We start from the raw sequence: 21,962 nt of genomic DNA, 5'->3' as shown, positions 1-21,962 counted from the left end.
AACTGCATTTTTGTATTGTTGATTGAACATATGAATTATTGGATGAAAAATGTTTAATTTATTTTGGCCTCTACTGTCCTGGTGGTGCAGTTAATCTCTATCATTAATTCACAACAGACTCCACAATGAAGAAGGCAGTTCCAGTGGTGAAGGGCTTTGAGCCCTATGTCCAAGTCACCTGTTTCTCCCAACTGTCATGTTGTTAGAACTGTCTCTGTTGTGGCATATATTAAGCATTTCAGTTTAATGTAAATGATATGCTGTTAAGTTTCACTTATTTTAATTATGGGCTAGGGGTTAACTACCTGGGTGTGTGTTTATAGCAATGCTTGAAGCTTTGACCCAGTGGAGAGGTTTTTAGAAAGAAGAAAACCCTGAGGTTGCTGCAGGGAAAAGTGGAAGTATGTTCAAAATGAACACTGGTGGGTATTGGTTTTAAGTGCATAAGTGGGTGAAAAGAAAGCTGACCTGGACATTGCAGACATCTTGACACACCCTGCTATGTTTAACCAAAGAATTAAGTAATGTTTAGCAAGAGAGAGAATGAATTCTAGAAAATTGGGTAGGGTTAAGTAGCTCTAGAAGGAGAGGAGTCCATATGTAGAATAGGTGACAAGGGAGTGGCTATGTGCGTCTGCTGTGTCATGGCGTGTGACTGTGAGCAATGAGGAGGTTGTTTTGGAATGAATACACAATTGACTTGAATTATGGCCTGTAGAACTTGTTCCAGAAGTATGGAAATTTATTCATTCTCTGGAAAATATATTTAAAATCCTATTGGTATGAAATTCATAGTAAAAGTGATTTAATGTAAACTTAAACTTATTTTGTCTTTAATCATTATCATACTTGTTTGGTGTACTTAATTAGTCATTATTGCTTGTATTTATTTTGTTCAGGTTTATATTGTAAAGTTTTTTTTTTGGGTGTTGTCTTGCCAGTTACTTTTTAAATCTTAGTTCTTCCACATATTATAAATTGTAAATGATAATGGTCTATAAAGCAGATCCTATCAAATATGTGGCTTGACAGTATTCTCAACTGGGTTTTAAACATTGTTATGATTTCAGCTGCTAATATGCAGTATCATAAAATGTGATGTAGTTTCCTAGAATTAATGAAGCTAGATAAACTAATCGTATGTATTCTTGTCAATATAGGGAAATATTTAGTGAAGAAGTCTCGCAGAACAGATGTAGAAGACTTGACTCCAAATCCAAGAAAATTACTGCAGATTGGGAATGAGCTTAGAAAACTAAACAAGGTGATTAGTGATCTGACACCTGTAAGTGAACTGCCATTAACTGCCAGACCAAGGTCCAGAAAAGAGAAGAACAAACTTGCGTCCAGGTAATGAGAATGAATTTTAAACAGCAGTGTGTGTTTATTGTATCAGTTCTGTTTAATTGAAATCATTTTTAAAATACTTGTTATTACCAGAAATACATTTTAATCTTAAAAAAAAAATGGATATGTACATTCAAGCCCTGAAATGTTAAATTGTATCTATCCTCTAGAATAGTGGGTAGAGCTCTAATTACCTCTTCCATATCTACCCAAAACCACTTTTTATACAAAAAGGTGAAATGCTGTGATTTGGATACAGCACATCAAGTTTTCATTCTACCCATATGCTAAATAAACCCATCTTTCTCTATCTGAAAGTTGGATGTTTGATCAAAAGATTTATTTTGGACATTTTAATAAAAAGATTTCTAAATAACTGAAAGATGAAATTCACTTTTTTTGTATTAACTTCATTGACCACTCCACATACGTTACACATAGGTGGCCTATCCAACTGGGAAAATAAGAGGGACATTTGACCCTTTAGATTTTAATATTATTGTGTGATAATTACAAAATACAAGGGCACCTCCAGGCATCCATCTTCAGTTATTTTCCTCTCACCATTAACGCCAGTTGCATTATGTTTGTTGCATCGCATAAGGAGTTTTCTCAATCAACAGTTGTTTTTACTGCCTTGATAACCCACATTTCTTTCTTTTGAAAGAAAATTCAGTATAGGCTTTAAAATTCCACCTCAGTTAACGGAAACATCACCTTCAAGCAATATATATGTGGCATCCAGTGCTGTCTTGATGACACAATATATGAACTCTTGTGTTTCTGTAGTAGGGTAAACCAAAGAGTTTACAGTGTCGTCGTCATCATCTAAAATGCAGACCAGAATCAAAGAAATTACGTCATTCAGATTGACTACATCAGGGAAGTTCTCGTTCAACAGGGTGTCTCATTTGACAGACCTGCAAGTTTCTGTGAAGAGTGCTACTCCTAGATCATTTACTAGGTTTTTCCACCAGTGCTGAAATCATGTTTCTTCACCATGCCAATTCCAGACCTGGATAGTAGGCTCACCAATGTATTGCCACATGATACCTGTTCTTTCCCTGAGGTTCATGTGGTCATGGAAAAAGCCTGTACCGTTTCCAAGCAGTGAAGGAAACGTGTGTACTTGATGTGCTGACAATACAGGGTTGCCTTTAAACCGCTGCATCTGATATTATTCCACATCATCACAGAAGGCTGGATATAGGACATGTTATTTTTCACTATTAATTTGGAATTTGTTTACCTATGTTGGTCTGTTCTAATGCTGAAGAAGCTGTTTTATTCTGATGAATGCTTTCAGGAATGTTCACGGGCATTCAAAATTTGACACTGTTAAACAACTAAAATCTGGAAATGAAAAGGAGAAATTCATAGCAGGTAAGTTATCAATGCCAGTCTATGGCTTCAGGTCCAGTGGGAAACCTATACAGACAATTGAGCAACAACAAATCATTCGAAGACTTCAGTTTTCAGTGACTTCATTCAGACATAGGCATCTATAATCTTCACAAGAAGAATGAATTCGCAATCCCTTTCATTGCTTCTCTCATCCAGTGATGCCAGGGTCTTGGCTGTGTTGTCACATCTCCTGACTTGATCTGGTTTAGTCTGAAGCAAGTTTGCTAGTAACAGTTTCTGGAAAACAGTAAGGTGTATTGTGCCATTTCAAAGAACAGTAGTTTTATATTGGACACCGAAGTAGAAAAGATGTGTTGCAACTTGAGCTCTCAACAATTGGAATTTATGTCCAAAGTCAAATCTGTACAGATAGTTGAGAGACAGAAATTTATTTCTTTATTCCTCCTACTTTTCACAAGGACAGGGGCATTCGAGCCTATGTATGATGTCTTAACCCAAAAAAGTTCCTTCTTTAAAAACAAAAATTGAGATGGTATTGCACTTGTCATCATTCAAAAAGCATGCTAAAATGCAAACATGAGGCTTGGCAAATTGTATTCTTTTGCAGAACAATTTCATTAATCACTATCAAAGCCTAAATTATATTCTTCCACAAGGCATCATGGTAGATTGCTACAGACGCAACTATTACTTACGAATCCTATTGGTGATTAATATTAAAAAGTTTTAAGATAATCTACATATTTAGCCTTCACCAGAGATTTATCCAGTGTTCATTCAAGACACATCCTGGAATTGAACCGAGACCTTCTGTCGGATGATGAAGACTTTTGCTACTTCGGGATTCTCCTCTTTATAGTAACTTGACATTGTGTATTTCTTTACCCCACATTGAAAAATTGCAATGGATTTTTTTTTTTGGCTTTTCCTTGATTCATAAAGAAATGCTAATAGTGCCATGCTATGTTCAGCATCTCCAGCCTGAGTTTGTCTTCTACTTGGAACTTCATCTTCTGGCTCCATAATCAAAGCAAATTTCTTGTTCTAGAAAGGCACAATCATCTGAAACCTATCCCTATTCAGTTGGCTATTTGTGGATAATCTGATGTCTTTGGGACTAGACCCACCTATCCACTGTGTAGATTGTTATGTCTTCCAGTGATCTTACTAAAGTGTTACAAGTGGAGATAAAGGAAAAATGGCGTTTGCTTCACATGTGAAATAAATAGAAATGATTTTGAAGTGGTGAGGCAGCATCTTTTCATCCCCACTGTCTTCCCTTGGAGCATAGGCTAAGCCTCATTTTTGTTACTGCGTTTGGATAAAATGCTGGACACCGAACAATTCGTCAAGAGACAGTATGGGTTCATGTTATAGTAGGCTACGTGCCAAATAGTCATTTCACCTTGCAATGCACGTAGCTAGGCCTACCTTGATACTTCTCAAAGGAAAGCAACTTCAATCAGTGTCTTGTTTTGTACACAATGAAGATTGAAATCACAATCAATCAACCTACTTATTAGAGTTGCACGTCGTTAAATGCAATGACAGTAAATATGCTGTTCTTGCATGTTACAGCATATGTAGCTGAACTCGAGCTTCGAATTTTAATAGTTCAGATCGCTATTACTGTTAAATTCTGGTTTGTTCTTTCATAATGCCCTATAGGTGACATCAAACTTTGTCAAGAAAGCCTCCAAGTTTATTTCTTTACTGCACCATCTCATCAACGTCTCCTCACCCTCCTGCATTTTACCATTGCCCTCCCCCGAAGTGTTGATGAAGGCTGTAGGTATGCTGCTATACCTTTTCAACATTTCAGAGCCATCTTTGGCTCACCATTTTATCTTTCAAATACTTGTATTTCAAGACCTAAGCTGTGACAATCATCGTGTAAATCCACTTTAGCTTTTCTTTGTCAATAATTAACGAACTAAAACTTATTTTCGACGACTCTTCATTCAAGAAACTTAAATTGTCAGCGACAGAATTTTGCTGTAATATCTTTCAACTTTTGGCATTTGCAGTCTGTTTAGGCTATTAACTATTACCTCTGATCTTTCGATTTGGTCCTTTCTAGTGATAGCCTAAATGTTTGTTTAGCCCTGGAATTGCTACATGAAGGCCTTCTGCACAACTTCACAGAAGTCTAAGTTATCGCTACCTGTCATTCCCCAGTGGAAGGAAACTCTTTGGAAAGCTTTTCCTTGAATTTTCTCCCCACATTAAGACCCCAATTAAATGCTTAATCAAAGCATGGGATCTTTGTGCTGTATAACCTGATGCAACCTCCCAGCTACACCCCAGCCCCTTTTAAGCCTATGGCTACTGTAGATTTAAAGCTGCTGTCAAAAGGACTTTGTTCCTAACTCTGTTCTCTGCCAGGAGTGTTGGTGAACTTCACGCAGTAGTAGCGGAGGCACAGCCCTGTAATTTTTTTTTTATTTTTTTTTCCCCCCAGTTGAATAGGCTACCTATCCTTGGGATGTGGAGTGTACCTTTTCAGAAAATGATGACTACCTTATTCTAAGGGTGAGTAGTGATCTTTATTCCAAGGAGATTAAGTTTTGATGATATAGTATTTTTGTTTTATATTGTATGTTTGCATGCCATACCTGACTTTCATTGATTAAACTTAAGCTCATTAATATGTTAATAGCTAACCATTTAGTTGGCTGAACAACCTGTTGGGAGTTGATTTTGTTGAAACAAACAAAAGGAAATGAAAGTTCACACATCATTTCAAAATTGTGGCTATTTTCAATCATATACATTTTTGTTTGTAGTCAACATTTGATCTTGTAGTGCATAATGTGTGAAGTAGGCATTTAAACTGAAATATAGTTTTTTTTTTATTTTTGCAACTTTCTTCTCATTTCTTTTTTCTGAAGACATTGATCCTCTTCAGTGGGTATTTTCTGTGTGAACCTAGGCAGAGAGCTTTGACTGGTTATTCAGCATTTCAACTGTCACTAATTCTGGTCCCGTTATTAAATACAAGCATTTTAAAGACAGATTACTGCTTAGGAAAGAAGAATGCGAACCAAAGTGATTGCCCTCACCCTATTAGAAAACATTGAAAATGTTAGACCTGCATACGTATAGCAGTTTACATGTCCACTGGACATCTCAAAGTATTTTCAAGACAGTGAAGTACTGTTTTGAAAAGCTGTTGCAATTGTAGCTTAGGAAACATAGTAACTGATCTATGCACAGCAAACACTGTCAGAGTGATATGATAATAACCAGATTATGTTTCTTTATGTTGTTAATTGAGAAATAGATATTGCCCAAAACAGCAAGAATAAATTTCCTGCTGTTCTTCAAAATTGTGCGATGTGATCTTTTTATATTCACCGAACCAGGTAGAAAGGGCCTTTAGTTTATCATCTCATCCAAAAGATAGTACTTCCAACAGTATAAGGCTCCTACAGTGCTGCATTGAGTAACAATCTTGATTTTTATGATCAAGCCCTGTGGCAGTGCTTGAATCTGGAAACATGAGACCTAGCCATGAGTTTGCTACTAAATTGAACCACAGCTGATAATTGAGGGCAGTTGTAAGAATATCAGAACAGGAGCTTGCCTGTCAGCCCCTTAAACCTATCCCATCCAACTGCATTCGTTCCATATCCTTTAATATCATTGACTAGCAAGAATGTAATGGTTTAAGATTTAAAATTTATGTCTACCGCTGTTAACATCTGCTTTTTGTGGGTGTTAGCTCCACGCTTCTATTACCCTTTGTATTAAATGATTCTTCTCTCCTGATTTTAACGTTATGTCCTTAGCTGGACACTCCTATGAATAGGAAAATATTGCTCCATCAACAATTCAATTCCTTTTAACGTCCTAAACAAAACCAAAACAAATCAAATCATCCATCAATTTCCCATATTCTAGGAATTACAAATCTAGTTAATTAAGCATTCCACGAAATCTGTTCTTAGAATTGTGGTAACATTCTGGTGCTTTTGCACTTTGTTTGACCCAAGGCCAGTATATAATTTCTATGGTGCAGTGCATTGATCTGTTCAGTGTTTTACCAGAACTTGTGCAATTAATACACCACTTTCCCCCTTTCATATTTGAGCCCTCTTGTTATAAAGGCTAATCTGCCATTAATCTTTTTTAATTATTTTTAGTTTTTGACTACTATGATATGTTAGCTTAGAAATAGGAGTAATATTAGGGTTAGGGTTGGACCATGTGACCCTTTGAACCTGCTTTGTTATTCAGAGAATATTGGCTAATCTTTACCTTGAGTCCAGTTTCCCTTCTGATTCCCATTGTCCCTGATTTTCTTCCAAAAATCTTTTAAATCTTAGCCTTGAATATATTAATGACTGAACATTCAAGTCTGGGTCGAGAATTCTAAAAATTGACAGTCCTTTGAAGGAACTTCTTCCCATCTTTGACCTGAACGGTCGATGCCTAATATTGAGGCTAGGCCAGGTAGTTCCAGATCATTTTCAGCTGTAGGAAAGCAACCTCGTTCCATCTATCCTGTTATGTCCTCTCAAAATCTTAAGCTTCAATACGATCCTCTCTTATTCTTTTCAAGTCTGGAAAGCATTGAATTAGACTGGTCAGTTGTACCTCATTGATAATCTTTTCATCCTAGGAATTATCTTAGCGAATCTTCCTTGCACCAGGAGACGAGTATATTCTTCATTGGGAACATGAATTGATCGTACCCTTCTGCAAACTATGATCTTACCAATCTGTACAATTCAGCAGGATTTCTTTAATCTTGTACTTCTACTCTCTTGCAGTAATGACCAATACACTATTTGTCTTTCTGATATTTGCTGTACCTGAACGCCAACTCTGTATTTTGTGAATGAGGACTTGGATATCCATCGTAAAAACATTTACTTGCCATTTAAAAATAGTTTTAATTTTCTATTCTTCCTACCAGCATGAACAATCCCAACACTTCCTCACACTGTACTCCATCTGCTACCTTTTTGTTCATTCAGTCTTTTGATCTCTTTTGATTTCTGTAACCTCTTTGCAGCTTAATTTCTGAGCTTTTTATTGTTAGGCCCCTCATTGAAATCATTAATTTTTTTTTGGAAGTGCTGAGTGCCAACACTGTTCATATAATGACTACTAGTTACGTGGCCTAGCAACCTGAAAATGATCAAGTTATACCTACATTCTGATTCTGTCTTGAAGTAATTCTTTCTTATGCTGATAAATGACATCAACGCTATCACCCTTACATTGTACAAAAACTTTGCTTTTTTAAATGTCTTCTAAATCTAAATATACTTGCCCCTTTATCTATTCTGCAAATTAAGTCATCTTCATCATCATAGTATCCCTACATTGTGAAAACAGGCCCTTCGGACCAAAAAGTCCACACCAAACCTCGGAGCATCCCACCCAGACCCATTCCCCAAAAACCCACCTAACCTACACATCCCTGAACACTATGGACAATTTAGCACAGCCAATCCACCTACCCTGCACATCTTTGGACTGTGGGAGGAAACCGGAGCACCCGGAGGAAACTCGCACAGACACGGGGAGAATGTGCAAACTCTATACAGACAGTCACCTGAGGGTGGAATCGAACCTGGGTCCCTGGTGCTGTGAGGCAGCAGTGCTAACCACTGATCCACCATGCAGCCCCAAAACTGCAGGCCAATTAGCTTACTTAGTTATGCTTTCTTTCTCCTTTTTTATTCCCCCCCGGTAGCGGGGTTATTTTGCTGCTTTCCAAAATACTGAGAGCATTCCACAATCTGAAGAAATTTTGTAAGATCACAACTACAGCATTCACTCGTTCTGTATCCACCACACTCAGAATGCTATAATATAGACTGTCAAGCAGAGGAGATTTTGTAGACTTTTAATCAAATTAGTTTCCCAGTACTTTACTAATGTTGATCACTTTGATTTCTAACTATTTCTGATATTTTTTGTGTATACTATTGTAAAGATGGATACGTTATGTTGGTTTAATGTCTCTGCCATTATTCCTATTCTAATTTGTGCTTCGGGGTCTCTAAAGGATCTGCATTTTAATTTGCTTTTCCTTTGCTTTATTTAACACATTTGCAAATGGTATTAAAACATATTGTCATCTTTTGTTTTATCCATCTGATTTTTTAAATCATCCTTTGATGGTTCCCAAATCTCTCTTAAAACCCATGTTTGATCCGAACAGCATTATTAGCCTCTTAATCTACTATTATCCATAACATCTTCACTTGGCTAGGAATTAATATTCTTTCTAGAAGTTTCTATTTCTCAAGCAAATGTATATTTAAGAATTATGAAATATTTATTCAAATATTCATCATTGCTTTTTGGCCATTATGCATTTTAATCCATCTTTGCAAAAACTGAATCAGCTTATCCCTCATATCTATTGTAATTGATTTTAAATTTAAGACTTTAGTTTTGAACTTAAGCACCTCACCCTTAAATTCATGCACGTAATCACTCTTCCCTGGGTACCGTCTCTCTGAAGTTCCCTGGTAGTTTCTTGTAACATTTTTGGATGACTTCTATGAACCCGACCTTAAAAACTACTTTTGCTAATTTGATTTATCCAGAGTACATAAAGATAAGACTCTTGCAGTTATTGTATTAGCGTTGTTAAATGCTCCTAATTTCTTGATAAATACACTTGTACTTTATCTGGTGTTAAAGGGCCTACAAACTATGCTGCCAGTATTTTCTGCTCCGTGTTATGTTTCCTCTTCATCCATAATGACTGGCAATTATGAATATCTGTGCCAAGTCCTTCCTCAATGGTGTCATTATATCATTCTTTATCATTACTGATACCTCTTCTTTCTTCCGTTTTATCTCTCTTTTAGATACCTCAAGTACAGTGGGGTATTTGATTCCTAAATGTGGTTATCATGCAACCACATTTCAGCAAGGGCTAGTAGATCAAATCCATTTATCTATAACAGTGTCATTAATTTGTCTGCCTTGTTGAGAATGCTTTGTGTAATTAGGTAATATATCATTAATTTTAACTTTTTACAATTTTATGTGACTTAACCACATTGACTGCACTTTTGCTATGAACCACTCTGTTCCTGCCTGTCACACTCTGCTTTCCTCTATTCAAATTGCTGTATTGTTCTATATACAATGTCTTAGTGATCTGTGTACAAGCACCCATAAATCACCAGGTTATAGTCCAACAGTTTATTTGAAATCACAAGCTTTTGGAGCATAGCCCCTTTGTCAGGTGAAGTGAGAGAGAAGCACACAGAATTTTGTCTCCAGCACCATATTATTTTTAATTCTTTGTAATTATCTCTCTGCCTCATTTAATCGGATTATAGGTCATCCCTTCGTTTGTTTTTCAGCTATTGACACTTTACTCACACCATCTAACACCTCAAATCACCTGCAGGGACTTAGTATTCAACATCGCGCTCACACCATTTGTGTGATCTTTTGATCTCTCTGCTCGTAAATTCTGTGTTCTGTGTGCTTCTTTCTCACTTCACCTGATGAAAGGGCCATGATCCAAAAGCTTGTGATTTCAAATAAACTTGTTGGACTGTAACCTGGTGTTGTGTGGCTTCTGACTTTGTCCACCTCAGTTCAACACCGGCATCTCCACATCTTCACAATTTAACAACTACTTCAGTCTATCTATTTTTGCTCCAAAATTGTTAACTGCAAAATTGGCTTGCATTGATATCTCCTGACCCCAGATTTCCTGACTCACTTAGTCTGTGGATGTTACATTTGGTAATTTCACGATTCAGTCTACACTATATATAATGCCATCAATCTTAGTGTCATCAGGAAAGTTGAGTAAATGGCTCTTCGTTGCGTGATCTAAGTTATTGACAAATATAGAGAACAGTTGAAGACTCTGAACAATTCCTTGTGTGACACCACTATCAGATCCTTCCACTTAAAGTATATGCCCGTTATCTCTTTTCTGTTACTGTAACCTTACCAGTCTCCCAACCAAGTCAATAATTTGTGTTCATGTCAGTGTGTTTTAATTTTACCTTGAATCTGTCATGTGAACCTTCATCCCTTGCCTTCCAGAAGTCCATAAGATTTCTATCTTTAGGCATTATTTTATGTTCTGCTTCAGTTGCTATCAAAAAATGAATCAATTGGGTTCATTGGAAATGAACTATCCGCAACGTATCCACGTTAGCTGCTAAAGTCTTGCTGTGGCTGAGATCAGTTAACTTTGACTGGGAAACACTTGGTTTGTATGATATTACTACTTATTATTGTAAATAGATGAATTTTCTGCAAGCAAATGTTTCATTTTTTTATACCACTCCATTGATTCCTATACATTGGATTGAGTTGGAAGTATTACTGAATTGTCTCTTAAAAAGAAACTCATCGTTTTATCCAGGGTCACTTATGAAGATAAAAATAGTCAATAGTCACCTATCTCTGTACAGCACATCACAAGAAAAAGAGTTAAACAATGACTAGTCCATTTTTTGTGTAAAATGTTAATGGTTATGCGTTTCTAGTAGTTAAAATTCTGTCTTTGATTAGCAGGCTATATCTGAAAGAGAAGTATTCAGTGGCATTCGAAAGGCTGAAAATGGAAATCTCTTTTTTTTCTGATAGTGATATAATTTCACTTAACTTTGTTACCTGTGAACTTATTAAGTTACATTAATAATTATTTGAGAATGTCTCCTAATTTATATTTTATTTGCAGGGCTTGTCGCTTAAAGAAAAAGGCTCAGTACGAGGCTAACAAAGTAAAACTATGGGGTCTGAATACTGAATATGGTAAGATAATTGTTTTATGCAATGGAAACGGAATGAATGTTGCAAACATGTAATGAATCAAGCAGCACATACAAAGAGAGAAAAACTGAGATGATGTTTCAGGCTTACGGCACTTCATCAGAATTGCAATATATAGAGGTGTATGTATGTTTTCAAGCCAGAAAAGTAGAGGTGGTGCATGTATTGATGTTGGGGAGGGGCAAGGAAAAGAAAAAATGAAAGCATTAGTCCATGACAGACAAAGATCACCAATGTGAAATGTTAGTTCTCTTTGCCTGTCTGCAGATGCTGCCTGACCTGCTGAGCATTAGCACTATGTTTCTGTTTTTGTTCAAGATTTCTGGCATCTACAGGCCTTTGCTTTTGCATTTACAATTTCATTAGTGAACCACGATTCTTCACTCCTTGTTGGCTTGTACTCCTTTTATAAAATGAATCAATTTCATCATGTGTATTTTTTTGACTGAATAATTCTTTAATTGTTAACCTTCCTTTAAATTGGTAGTGTTTAAAATTGCAATTACTGTTTGTAACAATTAATAGTATTGCTTATTATTTTTAATTTGTACCAAACCATCACTATAACCACTGAGACCACTTTTGAAATAGATACATACAAACAAGGAATAAGCCATTCAGTTCCTTAAGCCTGTTGCACCATTTAATCAGATCACATCCACCTCAACTTTTTATCTCATGACTACTAGAAATATATTCACCTTTGCCTTCAAAATATTTAGAGTCTGCTTCCACTTTATTTTCAGGAAGAGTGTTCCAAAGACACTCAACTTGGAGAAAAAATGTCACTTCATCTCTGTTTTAAATGGGCGACATTTTAATTTAATAACTTATTGTAATAACTGAGCTTCTGGGAAGCAGTGACAGAATTGGTCCTAGTCAGCATGAATTCACTAAATGGAAATCACACTTGAGAAATCTTCTGGAATTTTTGAGGATGTGACCAGTAGAGTGGGCAAGGACAGCTATGGTGTATCTGGACTTTCAAAAAGCTTTTGACAAGGTTCCACACAAGAGATTAGTAAGGAAAATTAAAGCTCATGATATTGAAGGTAATGTGTTGACATGGATAAAGAATTTGTTGGCAGACAGGAAGCAGCGAGTTGGAATAAACAGGTCCTTTTCAGAGTGGCAGGCAGTGATGAATGGGGTGCTGCAAGGTTCAGTGCTGGGACTGCAGCTGTTTACAATATACATTAACAATTTGGATGAAGGAATTGAATGCCATATCTCCAAATTTTCAGATGTCACAAAGCTGGGTGTCAGTGTGTGCTATGAGATGAATGCTAGGAGGCTGCAGGGTGATTTGGACAGACTGGCTGAGTGGGCACGTTTGGCAAATGCAGATAATGTAGATAAATGTGAGGTCGCAAAAACAGGAAGGCAGATTATTATCTGAATGGTGGCAGCTCAGGAAAAGACGAGTGCAACAAGACCTGGTTGTCGTAGTGGAATAGCTGCCGAAGGTTTGCATGCAGGTGCAGCAGGCGGTGAGGAAAGCTAATGCCGTGCTGGCCTTCGTAATGAGACAATTTGAGTATCAGAGTAAGGATGTCTTGCTGCAGTTATACAGGGCCTTGATGAGGCCACACCTTAAGTATTGTGTGCACTTTTGGTCTCCTAGTCTGAAGAAGGACATTCTAGCTGTTGAGGCAGTCCAGTTAAGGTTCATCAGACTGATTCTTGGGGTGGCAGGATGGTCAAGAGGGAGCTGGCTGTGGCCCTTGCAGCTAAAAGGATCAAGGGGTATGGAGAGAAAGCGGAAAAGTGATTCTGAGATTGCATGATCAGCTATGATCATATTGAAGTGTTGATGTCCAAAGGGTCTTTGATGTTCCTGTTTATCAGTTACTGAAAGCTAGAGATACAGTAGTCAGACATTACATTAACGTTTATTACAAGAGGATTTGAGTACCAGAACAAAGAGATCTTGCTTTAATTGTATAGAAATCTGGTGAGATTAAACCTTTGCCTTCATAGGTCATAATATTGAGCATAGGAGTTGGGATGTCATCTTGGGGCTGTACAGGATGCTGTTGAGGCCACCTTTGGAATACTGCATACAATTCTGGTCACCCTCTTATAGGAAGGATGTCATTAAACTTGAAAGGGTGCAGAAAAGATTTACAAGGATGTTGCCAGGACTGGAGGGTTTGACTTTTAGGGAGAGACTGAATAGGTTGGGATTTTTTTTCCTGGACCGTTGGAGACTGAGGGATCACTTTATAGAGGTTTATAAAATCACGAGGGTCATGGATAGAGTGAATAGCCAAGATGCCTTTCCTAGGTTGGGAAAGTCCAAAACGAGAGGGCACAGTTTTAAGGTATGAGAGGTAAGATTTAAAAAGAACTTGAGGGGTAACTTTTTAATGCAGAGGGTGGTGTGCGTATGTAACAAGCTGCCAGAGGAAGTGGTGGAGGCCGGTACAATTACAACATTTAAAAGGCATCTGGATGGTTATGAGTAGGAAGGATTTCGAGGGACAAGGGCCAAATGATGGCAAATTGGAATAGGTGAGATTGGGATGTCTGGTCGGCATGGACGAGTTGGACAAAACGATCTATTTCTGTGCTGTTTGTCTCTGACTGAGTATTGTATGCAGTTCTGGTCCCCTTGTCTAAGCAAGGATATAGTTGCGATAGAGGGAGCGGAGCAGAAATTCACCAGACTCTTTCCTGGGATGGTGGGTCTCTCCTATGAAAAGAGATAAAGGAAGCTGAAGCTACATTCTCTGGAGTATAGGAAGAATGAGAGGTGACCTCATAGAAGATGCAAAATTCTTAGAGATAGACAAAGTGGTGCAGAAAATATCTCCCCTTGTAACTCGAAGCTATAACGAGGGGATGCAACTTCAGAATAAAATAGAACTGGGATGATGAAGAACCTCTTTACTCACGGTGATGAATCTTTAGAGTACTCCACCCTGTGGAAACTTAGTCATTACATTCAAGAAAGGGATTGATGGGTTTCTAGACATCAAACAAAATAGGGATAATATGGGATAATATATGTTGAAGTAGATAATCAGCCGTGATTAGAATGGTGGAGCAGGCTCAAGGGGCTAAATGGCCAATTCCTGCTCTGTAGTTCCTTACAGCGAACTAGGCCATTGAGGATTTGGCAGTAAATTAACAATAACATATATTGCCAGATCTGAGTTGCATGACGATGTAGCATATCAAATCAATTGTCTATTGACAGACCAGCCAACAATATCCGCTCCTTCAGAGATCTAAAAAGTCTGCAGTTATGTAGATTTTGGGATTGTTCTAGGTAATATGAGTGAGTGATCCAATTACTTCAACAAAATGGAAGTATCTGATGGAACAAATTGTTAAATTCAATTGCTTCAGATTTTACCCTCTGCTGAAGCTCTTAAAAATTATAAATGACTGGCATTCTGTGTACCCATCAATAATTATGCAAAATATAGACCAGTTTGACTTCAAAATGGATAAATAGGCCCTGGAGAGAAAAGGCTAATAAGGGAAGCTAATATAAAGTGCAGAGAATGCCTCATGTGGAATCCATTTTAAATTTTGTTGAAGTAATTGGTAGACTTTAATGTTAACATGGTTTGTTTTGACAATCTCTGCTCTCCCAAAGCAGACATTTCAAAGTACATGTGTTTTCAAAAATTCGGTTCACAGTTATAGTTTTAACTAGTTCTCTCTCTCTCTAGTATGTTTTATGAAATCAAATGTTAAAATAGATATTCCAACTACTGTGTAGTCACCTGTATAAAAAAAAAAAAAAAAATCATGTTTTGTTCTGCTTCAGAAGATCCATGGCTGTGGTTGTAGCCATTCTTCTGCAGAGCGAGGATTCCATGTAAGATGATTATAATATTAATTCCCTTTCCAACTCACATTAAAACTCTTTCCATCTCCGCATGCCTTTGTAATAATCTGTAAACACTAGGTTAAAACATTTGTTGTCCAATTGAAAGTTTTGATTGGTTGCCCTTACGGTGGCTTCAGTGACAACTCTACATAAATACACGTTCCAAAGGCTCTCTTTGAAAAGGAAGAAAACACAATAAGTCGTTAAAATTTGATTAACCGTTACTATTTCATTGTTTCAGTTATAACCAATTTCTTATTGAAGGGATAACTGTATGACAATGATTCAAACAAGATTTGAATGCATTTTTTGCTGCTTGTCATTGAAATCAATTCTAACAACATTTTTCAACATTTTAGAAGGAGCATCCATCATGGAGCAAACATTGCTAAAGTTTGTCAATGTTAAAAAAAAATGTTTGCGTCTCTGTATTCCTCTTGTTAGTTGTTTACCAGGTATAATATAATTTCGTATTTCTCTTTCACTCAAAGATTTGTTTTTCCACATATTTTATTAAAAGATTACCCAGAGCTGTAGATGTTTATGACTTGCTGACATTTGCTTTTATCTACATTGGAATTTTCTGACTATCATAACACGTTATTCTTTGCAGATCATCTGCTTTATGTGATTAACTCAATAAAACAGGAAATAGTAAATAGAGTACAGAGTCCGGGAGAGAAAGGAAGTGGAAGCATCCTAGAAAAACTTGAAAATCTCTTAAATGAGACACTTGGTAAGAAATTATTTTCTTTTTACTTCATATTATTTTTTTGCCCATCCTCACGTTTCTCTCAGTAATTTACTTCAAGACTACAAACAATCAGTATCTTTGGTAAGTTACTTCAACTAAAACAATTCACCAGATTTGTTTTTAATGCCCTATGTGTTTCTTAGATATTAACCTTAATGGAATCACGAGCAAATTAATTTACCTAAAGAAAGATATTGTGGCATTGGAGGCAGTTGAGGGAAGATTCATTCAGTTGATCCTGGGTACGGAGGGATCTTCTTATGAGGCAAGGTTGAGTTTGTACTCTTTAGAATTTATAAGAATGAGAGGAGACCTTACTGAAACGTGTAAAATCCTTAGGGGGCATGACAGAATAGATGTGGAGAGCTTCTTTCTTATGTGGGCCAGTGGACAAAATCTGAGTAAATGGTCACCCATTTAAGACAGATGAGGAATTTCTTCAAGAGTAGTGAACTTATGGACATTTTTACCATCATGAATTGTTGAGCCTGGTTATTAAGTGTATTCAGAGCTGAAGTAGACAGAATTTTTAATCGTAATGGTTTTAATCAGAATCCAGGGTTGTATGGAAAGTTGAGTTCAGGATTATCAGATTAGCCATGATCTTGTTGAATGACCGAGCAGTTTTTTGGGTCAAATGGCCTACTTTTACTCCTATGTCTTAAGTGCACTGTAACAAATTTTACTATTTTGTTCTGAAGATTTGAACTATGTAACCATTACTTAGAGGAAATCAAATCTAATCTTTTGAATGCTACTCATTTATATTTATGTATATTTTTGTATTTTTGTTCTTGTGGTATACTACCTGATTTTTAGCTTCTGCTATGCTTTTCACAAGAATGTTACATGTTTGCGCATGAGGAATAATCCCAGTATATTTCATTCTGTCAACCTTGTATTATCAGGCAATGGAGGGCTGATCTTTTAAAGTTATTCCGTGTGAAATATATTTGAGAATCTTAAACCAGTAGATTCCTAAGTGAACTATTGCCCCTACACCTAACAATAATGGATCTCTCAGACCACAGCTCTCCTAATTTTGGTACAGTGAGACAAAATAAACTTTTTTGGGTAACATATTAGGCAAAGAAAGCTTGATAGATCTGAGAAATTCAGCAAGAAAATGGCTGCTTTTTGTTTTTACTCTTTTCCTTTTGTCACCTTTCGCCTCATTTGTGCCACCCAGACCACACACTAGTTGCAAGATTTTAATCATCTGGTTCCAAGCTGCAGATCTCATGCATCAGCTGGCAGAAAGTATTGAATGTAGCCTAATGTGTCAATGTTTTTCTTGCGACATCTCGTTGCCAATTAACTGATTTAATCAAAGTTAAGTTTAAATAGAATTGAATTAAGTGCAGAATTTCTCATTCCTTTTTGAAGGTATTAAATTATTAAGTGATCAAATTGTTTTGGTAACAAATGGAGGGTCGTCAACAGGCCAAGTGGTGGGCTCAGGGCAGGAATGCATAGGAAGCAATTGTTGGTGCGAGGAGTTCAGCTCTGTCTTCCTACCCACCAACATTTGTAATGGCTACTGGGCTGCAGCTGCAGCCACTGGCCATCCCTTGAAGGGTTGCTGCTGCATCTGTGGCCATTTGAAAAATCAGAAATTATAGTTGACCTTCTATGTCTCGCTCTCCATTGGATTGACCATTCCTCTTTGGCCTTCAGATTGATGACTCCTACCTCAGCTGATAGGGCTGCCTTTACTCTAGCAGTGGAGGGCATCCCATTGGCTGCCTGCCTGACATCCTTGTTTTGGATGGTGCGCCTGCTCCATGACCTTTTGAATTGTATCTCCATTTTAGAGTAGTGTTAGACACGTCTTTAACTGACCATGTGGGGTCAGCACCTGGAACTAGTTCTCAAGTCAGGTTCCCAACCCTGGAATGAGAACTCAGTACAATATGTCTCATGGAGATGTAAAGATAATAGAGGTAATAGTTAAGATTATAAAATATCTAATTTTCATTTTAAAGGTGAATACCAGTCTTTTATTTTTGTTCCTTTTTTGATAGGGACAACAGTAGCTGGACAAACATCTGACTTTGTCAATCAAGTTTTAGAAAAAACAGGAGAAGGAGACCCAACAGGTGGTCTTGAAGGTCTTCGAGTACCTACATCAAAAGTGTAACATGATACGCTCTGTCAGAAGCAGCTTCAGCCTATAGTTACATGTTTGCCATTTCTGTGATAAATGTTTGATTCATTATAGCAAATGACATTTTGTTAGTTGTGTTAAACCTGCTTGAAAAAGAGAGGGAAAACTCATGTTGACATATTAGAGTTCTATAAAAAGAAATGCACATTGAGATAAGTATGGTTATGTGCGCTCAGGTACTAATGAGGTAAATTTCACTTACCTATAAAATGAGCTAGGGATTGATGTGTTCTAAAATGTTGGTAGGAACTTATGTTAAGTTTCCATAGAAAAGTGGATGTAGTAGTTGAATCAAGAAATCAAGAAAATTAGTTTGTAATTCTTTTTAAAGTTAACCGCTGTTGCAGAATTTTTTTCCATTAGTAACATTATATATTCCTTTTGTATATACTATATATTCTTGTATTATTAAGTATGTGTTAAATAGTTAATATAGTGAATTACATGGCCTTTTCCAGACATTGTGTGAGTATTTAAGTTTGAGACAGGAGTAATATTCTTTGTGCCTTGTATTTAAATGAAAGTCAAGATGTAAGGTGTAATGGATATACAGTGGGTAAATTTTATGGATTTTAAAAAAGTATTCATTTATTTTCACTCTTTGGCTGTTTAAACCATTATGAATGTATATAGGAATATTTCAGCAATGTAGATATATGCCACAGAGTCTGTATTGTATAAAGATGGTTATTGAAACATGAGTTTCGGTACTTTTCAGAAATATTTGCACACTATTTTGTACCAAAGACAAATGCAACTATATGGCATAATGCCAGTGAAGTAAGGTTTTGCACAGCTTACACTGATACAAAATTGAATGTAATCAGGGTTGGGGTTAGGGTTTTACTAGAACTGTGAAATATGTTGTGTGGGTCCAAATAGCCACAAAAAGAGGATGCAAGTACACTTTATCTGATTTTGATCCTATAAACTATTGTTAAGCTTCTAGAAAATCAGATATCTTGTCTTCTGCAGATGTAGATGCATAACAAAAGAATGTAATTTATTTGTAGTTCTGTGTTAACATTTCAGTGTAATATAGTGGCTTGCAATTGTTACATTAAAAAAGATAAATGCATGTATGTGGTACACTCTTGAAGGCAAATAACCAAAATTTGATTTTAACAATTTGTACAATTGTATAAATGTACATTGCCTCCCAATTCTAAAATTGCTAAGTTGCCACTTTTTCCATTTAATGTAGTAATGTGCATGTCAGATTTCTAAATGTTACTTGATAGGATGTAAAAAGTACTTCTAAAGCAATATATTTTTGTATTCTCAATTAAGTAACCAAAATAGTTATTGTAAAAGGTAAATATCTAAATTCTGTTGATCCTTTTTGCTCATTTGGTGTAGCTTTTCAATTAGGACAGTATAAATAGACCAACATGAGTTTTAGCTTTTATTTTCATATTCATTAGTAGTAACTGGATTGAAAAGTTATGTCACTTTGGTTAGGTTACAGATCTAAAAGTTACTTCACATGTTAGTGGGTTCAATAATAGTGAAGTGCTGATTGCTGAGTGGTATTGGACGTCAGAGTTTAACATTAACATCCATCCTATATACTGCTGGCAGCTGTAGAAGTGCAGTTTGACCTTATTTTTGGGTTTCTTTGTAAATAAAAAAGCTTATTAATTGATAACACTTTTTTTTTATTTTATGGATAATAGAATTGCACTTTGTCACCATTGCATTTGTATTCCTGCCATTTGCTGCTACTCCTGACCTGTAAGATTGCTACAGTGATACTTGATTTATACCTGCTAGTAAAATGTATAGTTACTCTTGGGTAACAAAATGAAAGCAAGCTGTGCAGCTTTACATTTTACCAGGGGACTCTGTGGCATTAAATAGTCTAGAAATGGTTGTAATTTGATGCCAGTAATATCTTGCTTCCTTTTTCATAAGTATTTTAATGTATGCTAATATATAAAATAACTTCTAAAAAGAGAGATGTATAATGTCCTATTTGGAATTTTGACAGACTGAGCATGTTAAGTGTTCTTGGAATGATTGATTTATTCTTGTCATAAGTTCTGAAACAACAGATCTGTAAAACTCTCCAGTTAGAAAGTACCTTGTAGCACTGAAAAGCTACATTTTATGAATTTGAATTGTCCAGTTCCATTTTCAGATTTATTATGTCTTTTTCTTCTGGCACAATTGCAACAATTTTTACAATGCAGGTCTTAAATGGATTCTGCCACTTTATCCCAAACCATCAATTTGGATAATTCAAAGGGATGACTTTTTGAAATCGATTAGTTTTGGATACGGAAAAGAACATGGGTCCCAAAATCAGATTTAAAAATGTATGGTAAAATGCTGTATATTCTGAGTAAAACTGATCCATTCAGAAAGTGTAAACCCAGCAAGTTCAAGAAGTGACTCAGTGTTTATGCCTTAAAAAGATGGATTCTCAAATATAAACTGATGCCATTTACCATTTTAGATAAAGTACTTGCAGAACTTGTTGGAAATTCAGTCTTGTTGGAAACTACTGATAGGTGAGGTGCTACATTAGATTAAAACTGAACAATTGAAATCTTTACAATAATTATCAGTATCACTTGGTTTTATGACTGGTGCTTTTTTAGTCAGATGCAGATAATCCAAATTAACAGTAGTCTGAAGGTGTATTCTTCATAGAATATTTTTTGTGACTACACCCAAGATGATTCGTGTGTGATGCTTTCCATAATTGAACGGTAGATTTTGTTGTGAAGAATAACATTCCTGTTATTAGCCAACTTATTCAGTTTTTAGCACCTTTCCTGTGAAATGTAAATTTGACAAGTCTATAAACATCCATAGGAAATGGCAAATACTTAGTATGAGTGCCTGGTTTATACAAAAATAAAAGTGTAATAAATTACAAACCTTTCGTTTTCACAAGTGTCTGAGTAATTAATTGTACCACTTTTCACACTAGCTCAATTTGAATTCTAGTTTTAATTCTGAAAGAATCTTTGTTAACAGATCTATCAGGAAAATGTAATGCTGTCCTCATTCTCCCTAAATCCACTTTTATTTGACATTTTAGGGAAATCTGACTTAAATTTTCATTGCATTTTTGCCAGTTATGTACATGTTACATTTTTATGAATACACATTGTGCTACAAAAAGGTTAAGTGTTGTTTTCCATGTTGTTATAAATTAAAACTTTTACCATGAATTCAGCAGATAAATCCATTCTTAAAGTTGACAGGTCTGTTGTTTCCACTATAAATCTACGTATATTCTTAAAAAAAATTGTGTTTGACACACAGTATATATTTAGTGGTGGCACTAGCTGTGGCATTACTATTCATTTGAAATCCTGACCATCTATGCAGTTTTCTTCCGTCATCTAATTGTGACATAAGTGCTCAATTTACAAGAAATTTTGAACTTCTGTCTGCTTTCTTTGAATTTGTACTGCAATCAATCTTGACTTAAGAAAATTAAACCCTACGAACTGTTGGCCATTTCACGAGAACAATGTCATTTTAATTTCATTCCTACTTTTAGTCATTCCATCTCTACAACACACATATGTGATGTCTTTCCGAGAGATTGGATAAAGGTGGTTGTGGATGGCATAGTTGTTAATATCCAGAGAATAGGTTAATGAAAGTTTATCTAATGTGTATACTGTTTCACATGTACAGAATGATCCTGGATCTTTATTCATTTTGTGTTGTCGTTTATGGGACTCAATAAG

The 21,962-nt window shown here is 36.1% G+C and overlaps 1 long non-coding RNA gene across 2 annotated transcripts; it reads left to right on the top strand.

Moving 5' to 3' along the window:
- The first annotated feature begins 1,158 nt into the window (after window positions 1-1,158).
- On the top strand, window positions 1,159-21,726 carry LOC109928382. 2 transcript variants are annotated; one of them, XR_002260453.2, is made up of 5 exons: window positions 1,159-1,350; window positions 5,174-5,244; window positions 11,396-11,469; window positions 15,945-16,067; window positions 18,110-21,726. It is a non-coding gene; the product is annotated as an uncharacterized LOC109928382 (long non-coding RNA). The 2 variants fall into 2 exon arrangements; XR_007261374.1 differs by lacking the exon at window positions 5,174-5,244.
- Window positions 21,727-21,962: the final 236 nt, after the last annotated feature.

This window comes from Rhincodon typus, unplaced genomic scaffold, assembly GCF_021869965.1.
Source record: "Rhincodon typus isolate 14 unplaced genomic scaffold, sRhiTyp1.1 hic_rhity00002472, whole genome shotgun sequence".
Lineage (NCBI taxonomy): Eukaryota > Metazoa > Chordata > Chondrichthyes > Orectolobiformes > Rhincodontidae > Rhincodon > Rhincodon typus.
Note: the sequence above shows the minus strand (reverse complement) of the source record. Positions and strands in the feature narration are given on the sequence as shown.